This window comes from Amblyomma americanum, chromosome 1 (assembly GCF_052857255.1).
Source record: "Amblyomma americanum isolate KBUSLIRL-KWMA chromosome 1, ASM5285725v1, whole genome shotgun sequence".
Lineage (NCBI taxonomy): Eukaryota > Metazoa > Arthropoda > Arachnida > Ixodida > Ixodidae > Amblyomma > Amblyomma americanum.
In genome coordinates this window covers 163,972,173-163,980,095 of record NC_135497.1, presented here as the reverse complement: position 1 = coordinate 163,980,095, position 7,923 = coordinate 163,972,173, and positions in this window count along the sequence as shown.

Sequence of the window (7,923 nt, the reverse complement as noted above, 5' to 3'; positions counted from 1 at the left end):
AAAGCAGGCACGTCTTGTGATCGTTCATCTAGCAGATCAAGAAGGTTTCCGTCATCCTTTGTTTGCCCTTGCAAAGCTTGGCCTGTGCGGCATAAGTAGCGGACTGAGCTTACTATAGCGCGCAGTGCCTGCCTGGCTTCCTCTTGCTGTCTGCTGCTGTGTTGAGATAATAGCTGCACTACGTGCATTCCTTTTTCTCTCGACAGTTGGCGACTTGCGGAGACGCAGTGAAATTGGCTCTTCTCGTGGCACTGAAACTTTTCGATAGCCTTTTTTCCAGTTATTGAAACCAGCGCGAATAAAACATGGTTCCACTCCTGCAACGTTTCCTCCTCTTTCTTTGAAGGCTATGAGGCACACAGTGCAAAAGACGACGTCGCGCTCATAGTCGTACGACAACCATGTGAATTTCTGGAACCATGCATATTTACAGGACCTTCCGGTTTGGTTGCTTGGAAATTTGTAGCCCTTGGGAAGCAGTGATGGGACATCCTGGGGCGAGTCGTCGCGTCTTGCGGTTTCCACCGGAGCGCAGGCGCCGGAATTCGATGTAGTCCGGTCCAAGTCTGTTGTGAAGGAGGGCTCTCCATCTAGTACAACTTCTGCTGGGTTCTCTGCAATAAGTGAGATTAAAGGAATTCTTAGCCGACCACTGTATGGATCTTTTATTTTTATTATCCCTTCAAAGAAATAGTAAGAGAAGTGAAAAAAATGCGTCAAGTGCTAAATGTTCATGAACTGCTCATGAAGAGCATGGTATAAACAAAATATTGCAAAGACGTACCGTTAATACTTGTTGCTCCTATCGCACGGTCAGCTGGCTGACTTTCGTGAGAATCGTTTCCCGCTGCCAGCCCGAAGACAAATACAAAGGGGCATTAGAAACATATCAATAAACAAAATGGCGACAAAAATGTGGCGCAATATACCTTGTGAACCCTCAATTCCAAGGCATAAACGCTTCTGTGCCGGCACGAAGAAGTTGTCGATCTTCTTTTGAGACCCCGGCATCTTCCGAGGCAACGGCATTGTAAATCTGCAGTTAAATCAGCAGGCAGGCGGACGATAAAAAAAAAATGCTTCCACTTGGGCGCACGCTGTACACAAACAAACGAAAAAGAAGCGGAGCTACGCGCACAGCAGCCCGCCGCTGCCCGCGCGCCGCTGTAGAAAAAATAAGGTGCAATAAAAATGAAACGCGCCACTGTTAAGCCCCCTAGGCTAGCGTAATTTTTTTTTCTCTTTAGTCCCGCGCCTCCTCTCCAGTGCGGGCGTTCTACACTGTGCGCCCGCACACGTGAGCGTAAAGGAACAAACAACCACAAGCAGAAAGCGCAACGCGTGGAAGCGTAGCGTGCTGGCACTGCTGGCCTCTGTGTCCAGGCTACATTCCAACCAGCATTCAATCAGAATGAACAACCAAAATTGTTGGTTACTACGTGTTTTCAACCCTTTCTCAAGGTAAAAGAAAAATAGAAGAACAAAATTCCTTTTCTACGCCCGGGGCGCGTCTCTGCGCCTACACGCACGTGCGCTTCCCACGTTCGAGTCAACGGAAAGAGGAGGGGGGGGGGGGGGGGGGGGCGCGAAGCCAGCAGACCCCACCCCTGTCAACCACGCTCGACGGTAATTGCATCCCCACTTGCTCAAAGTGCAGATGTGGCGGCTGTCTGAGGTTGTACGCTCCTCGTAGAGCATCTGTCGACGGCTGCGTATTGGCATGGCGGTGCGGCGCCCCTGACCCTCGCGAGCTGATCTCTTCGTACACTCTTCGTTGTTACTCGCTCGTCTGGTGGAGACATTGCGGTCGGGTGTGATGAATGACATCGGACCTTGTCTCTACAACCCCATCTTCTCCCTTGCGTCCTTTCCGTCCCCCTGTTCCCAGAAGAGCACGTCCCGCCACCACCGTAGGGTCAACAACCTGTTTTGTCCCCAAGAATGGGTCTCTCTGGCTAGCCGACGGAACACCGGCGCTCGCCTCTCCGTCTAAAGCGCGTCGCCTGGCGCCCGCAAAAACTGGCGCCACGTGCATTCCAATGCCCACGTAGCGAACTTAAAATAGCCTCTCAAGGTCCTTCGGTATCATCAACAAATATAGAAATCTTTTACCTGTCTGGCTTAAAACATTCCTGTACTATTTGCTTATAGAATCTCGACTCCAGTATTGTTTGTTAGTTTGGTGCACCACGACAAAACAGAATACTACTTCATTCCTCTTTGTAAAAAAAAAAAAGGGGGGCGATTCGTGCCATTTAGTGTTTAAGAACTGAAGATCACACGTTGCATTACTTAGTAGATTCCAAAATACTTCGTTTAGAAGACATAATTTTACTTCGAAATGCTGTGTTTGTTTCCAAAGAAATAAAGTCAAACTTGAATTATTTCAATACAAAGTTCATTAAACATGACGCATACTCCCTCAGACTCACACGCCCTCATACTCATACTCAGACTCATACTCCCTCAGTTTTTAATCAAACTCCCGTTCATTACACCTTATCTCAGGATTTTAAAACTATTCGTTCCTTTAAAAGTATTATTAGACTTCACCTTCTTTCAACTGTTTGTACTTGACATTTGTTTTAATAATTCCTATTTGCTCGATGCATTATGTTTGATATACCTGGCACTATGGTTCTTTGTTATTTTTTGCATTATTCAAGAAAAATTTCGTTTTTAATAAATGCCTTGGTTTCTATTTTAAATCGATACATGTATCTTTCTTTTAAACATTGCCCGCAGTGCTGCTGCTGCTGCAGTAAACGTATCTCTGCACTTGATATTTCCACCGGGTGGTGCACGAAAGCACCCGATGTCAGAAGCCCCGTGTCAAATGCCCCGCGCCGAATGCCCCGCTGCATTTGCCCCGTTTTCAAAAGCCCCGAGTTCAGAAGCCCCTGGCACGATTGCCCCTTTTCAAATGCCCCTTTTAGTGTTGAGAGGCTGTCGGCGAGGATGGTGTTTTGATTGGGAAGTGGTGGCTTTTGTGTATTCAATGGCTTTGATGATGGCCACAGCCTCGGCCTCAAAGTTAGAGCTGTATTCAGAAAGTTTAAATAGTTTATACTGTGTGATTCGATTCTTTTTTTGTGAGAACGTTATATGCTAGGCCACAGCATGCCTCTGTTTTCGATCCGTCGGTGTAAATATGCAGGTCTGATGGTGTAAGGGGCCCGGAAGAGTAGTTGATTTTGATGCGTTGCGTTGGGTGGGTGAGGTGGAGGTCCATTTTCGTGGTGATGACTGAAGGGGGGATAGTGAGGGTGTCGTTTGTAAAGGAAGGGTTGTTATTAGGGCGTTGAAAAGTGCGTTTTATCTTTCGAATATTGTGAATGGTGGGTACGTTTGCAAGTATTGGGAGGGCTATGTTAGGTGTTATTCTGAAGGCTTTGGTGATTCTGAGGGAAGCGTTGGATAGTTTGTAGTTTCCTGCGCACTTGTGATGTTTGTTTGCACCAGACTTGGAGTACAGAATGAAGCGTTCAGTCGCCCTGGTGTAAACGTCCTTTAGGTGTTTTGGTGCCGTACCTCAAGTGTGTCCTGTGAATCGGCTGAGGTTGTTAGTGTTGAGATTTTTTCTTGGATTCGTTGTGAGATAGGAAAGGAGAGTTTAGTAAATTTAACTTTTTCAATATATCGAGGATATATTGTTTTTTTCGGGGGGGGGGGGGGGGGGGAAGGTTACATTTGTTTCCTATGATGGGAATTTGGCATTTGTGTGTGCTGAATGATATTTGTTTGTTTGTTGGCCATCTCTGTACTATGTCAATATTCTTTAAAATTATAAAGCTCTAGAACTTCAGCACTTATCGAAAATTCGATTTCAGCGTAAGCGGTCGGAAAGTGAGGAGGGGGGGGGGCGGCGCCCCCCCCCCCCCTGGATAAATGTTGGGGGGGGGGCGACCGCCCCCCCCTGCCCCCCCTGTTCCGGAGTCCCTGTTAACATATAATGTTCATGGTAGAGAGACTTGACACTCACAAGGTTAACAAGGGAGAGGAAAGCCTCGGTAAGGTTGCTAGATTGGGAAGGTGTGAAGACCGTGGCGCTTTCCGTTGGCCGCGCGTGGCCCCTCTGCGCACCGATGCCGACAGGAGGAATGTGGCGCTGCTAGTAGCGGCGCGGTAAGCTCAGCCGCATCGGCCTTGCGCACCCCGTAGCAGTTAGTCAGTTCTGTTCGTTTCGTCGCCTGTATTGGAGTGTCTGTAGCAGCGTTTTCTCATCCGAGGGCGAGATGCCTTCGACAACAAAAAAGAAGACGGAGCGTTTGTGCTTTGCGCCTGGGTGCGGAATGGGATACAGAAAAACAACAAAAAAAAACTCTCTGTTCTGTGCCCCTGCCTGCCAGGGAATGTTCGCCAAGTGGTCTCGAGCGATCCCAAGTGCCGACAAGGCCGTCAGTATCATTTTACAGTATTGTCACCAGCCTTGAAAACCAACTTGCGCATGCGTTCAGCCGAACGCGCTTGCATATCGAAGCTGCGGAAGAGGTATTCTAGAGTCAATTAGTGATATGCGCCAAAAATTAGTCGTTTTGAGCATTCTGTTGCGCTGACAGCATAGTTGTACGTTTTTATTGTCTCAAAAGGATTATTTTTTTTTCCTTAAGGGCATAAATCAGGAGGATAGTGAGAAGAAACGGAAAACACTCAAGCTTTGTGTGTTGTAGATCAAATTCTGAAAAAGTTTCCCCCTCACTGGCTAATAAACGATTTCATTGCCAGATGTGCTGCTTTATTACTAACATGAGCGTCAAGATGGCATACATGCCACAGGTTCGCAAGCGGCAACAAAAACCGGTTTGTGCGTTGGGGCGCCTGGTTTGTGCTTTGGGGCGCCTTCATCCTACCCGCCGCGGTGGCTACTAGTGGTTAGAGCGCTCGGCTGCTGATCCCGGGTTCGAACCCGACCACGGCGGCTGCGTTTTTATGGAGGCGTAACGCAAAGGCGCCCGTGTGCTGTACGCTGTCAGTGCACGTTAAAGATCCCCAGGTGGTCGAAATTATTCCGGAACCCTCCACTACGGCACCTCTTTCTTCCTTTCTTCTTTCACTCCCTCCTTTATCCCTTCCCTTACGGCGCGATTCAGGTGTCCGCCGATATGTGAGACAGATACTGTGCCATTTACTTTCCTCAAAAACCAATTATTATTATTATTGGCGGCCGCCATTGTCAGCAAGAATGCAGAGTTTATTTCCCATTATGCCTTAAATTTATGCACCTTATTTATATTTATTCTTACACTTTATTGCAATGCATGAAGTGCATGCTGCCTATGGCATCAAAAATGATTTTGTTGCAGCCAGACTAGAATAAAATGACTAGAGTGCCAACTCAGCCTTCAAACCTTGTAGCGCTGACCGCGAAGGCATAAGATAACGTATGCGCAATGAACTGATTTATCAGCGGTTCCTGAGTTGAATATAGGCAGACATTAAAGGTGGACGGTGGTTGTTATTACGTCCGAATGTTTTAAGTAATAAACTACAACGGACGGATGGATGGAAACAACATTTATTTGAAGAAAAAAAAAGAAAGAAAAAATCTTCCAGGGTGGTCTCCTACTGGGCCAGGAGTCCACGGGCTTGTGCCTCACATAAGGCCCGATCCACCAGCCATTTCTGGCCGCTGGGCTGAGCGGTACGTAAAGCAGCCTCCCAGGAAGAATGAGTGGGATTGGGGATGGGGGTACTGCCTGTGGGGAAGAACATTCCCAAAGGTCACTAAGTGAATCTGGGCACACCACAGGTATTACAATGAGGAGGAAAGGTGGGGTGAAAGCATGAGAGACGGTAGGGTGAAACAATACCCGCCGCGGTGGCTCATTGGTTAGGGCGCTCGACTACTGATCCGGAGTTCCCGGGTTCGAATCCGACCGCGGCGGCTGCGTTTTTATGTAGGCTACATAAAAACGCTAAGGCGCCCGTGTGCTGTGCGATGTCAGTGCACGTTAAAGATCCCCAGGTTGTCGAAATTATTCCGGAGCCCTCCACTACGGCACCTATTCTTCCTTTCTTCTTTCACTCCCTCCTTTATCCCTTCCCTTACGGCGCGGTTCAGGTGTCCAACCATATATGAGACAGATACTGCGCCATTTCCTTTCCCCAAAAAACCAATTATTATTATTATTAAGCAGCCCGTCTGTAATCCGCCTTTTTCATGTTCCTGTGCTGCCACCTCACGTACAGCGCTGGAAGCTCATTGGAAGGGTACTGTGCGCCCAACCCGGCCGGAGTGAGTGCCGCTGCGGAGCACGTTTTGTAGGAATCTATCAACGATTGCGTGTCCTGGGCAGCACCTGGTGCCTGGAGGATTTCTAGGATTGACTGGTGGCTATGTGCGAAGTCCGAGGCAGGCTGCTGAGCCCACTGAAGAGCAAATTCTTCAGTATCTTCGGTCATCCGGCATGCGATGCGAACGCCAGCTGAGCAAGGGCCGCCGCTTCAAAGATGAAGGCTACATTCGGAACATAATATTCAATGAAATATCCGCGATCAGTGAAAATGGCGTTTTCCGCTGTATATGCCTGCCATCCATGAAAGGTGGATACTACATCGTGCACGCCGTAGCACTGAAAACAACTGGGGACAACAGTTTTCACAATCCCGCCGCGGTGGCTGAGTGGTTATGGCGCTCGGCTGCTGGCCCGAAAGACGCGGGTTCGATCCCGGCCGCGGCGGCAGAATTTTGATGGAGGCAAAATTCTAGAGGCCCGTGTACTGTGCGATGTCAGTGCACGTTAAAGAATCCCAGGTGGTCGAAATCTCCGGAGCTCATCACTACGGCGTCCGTCATAGCCTGAGTCACTTTGGGACGTTTTTAACCCCACTAAACCAAACCAACTTTTCACAAGCAATCGTTGTGCTCAAGTGCTTCAGAATAGCTACACGAGCGATAAAAGCACAAGCGTACTCGCAACATGGCAGCTCTGCTAGCATTTTACTTTATTTTCCTACAGCGCACCGCTGCATAGGTTAAACAAGCATGCGCGTCCATAAAGACGTGCGCGAGAAGAGCACATTGAGTCCTTCCGACGAAACCACGCAGAACTTTTCATCATGGATATGATGCGAACACACGCATAACGCACCTTCTGCTTCTTCTGCCTCTTAATACATGGCACATACCCACATGGGGGTATTGGCCAAGATGTAGTGGCATAAACAAGGAAATTTCCTTAGGAGATTACGACAAAATTGTAGCACCATGCGTGAATGCTCTCGTAGCTTCTTTTTCGTTGTCCGCTCCACCGCGCGTTGAAAGCGGCTCACAGCAATTGCCCATTTGGCCTTCTTGCTTGAGAAAGCAAAAAGCATCGGAATGAAGTCTGGGTGCCGCGGTGACATTCGAGGCCTTCCTGCCCATCAATAAAACATTTCGTGATGGACTGCACACGCATTTAACCACAGTACCTCGTCCGAACCTGTCACAAAGTGATTCCCGCACAGTCTTGACGGTGCCCAATGGCGGCCACGATCGCCGAGCCGGCGAACGGCTTTTATCCACGCTTCGCGTCGAAGGCGGTCCTGGGAAGCGTTCGGAAAGCGAAAAAATCCGAGTTTGCTTCCCTTTACATATTGGGTAATGCAGTCGTATGCAACACATGTCGTAGGCATTGTCAAATGCGTCGCACTGAACGCCAGACGGCTGCAGCAACGCACCCCGCGTAGGAAGCCGGTTTGTTTACACTTCCACGGCCGGTCTCGAGTGGCGCGCGACCCTTCCAATATGTTTCGCGACACCACCGCCAGGGGATGGGTGCATGCGCAGTCGCGTCGTGAAAAAAGGGGATTGTCGCCATGTGGCGCTGGATAAGGGAGACAAAGTAGCGTGGGGTGGTGGTAATTTCATGCGGCTGAGTTTGTAGAATGCGCTGATTTGATGATATGTGTAAAGGACCGATGGGGCCTCTTGCTCAGGGT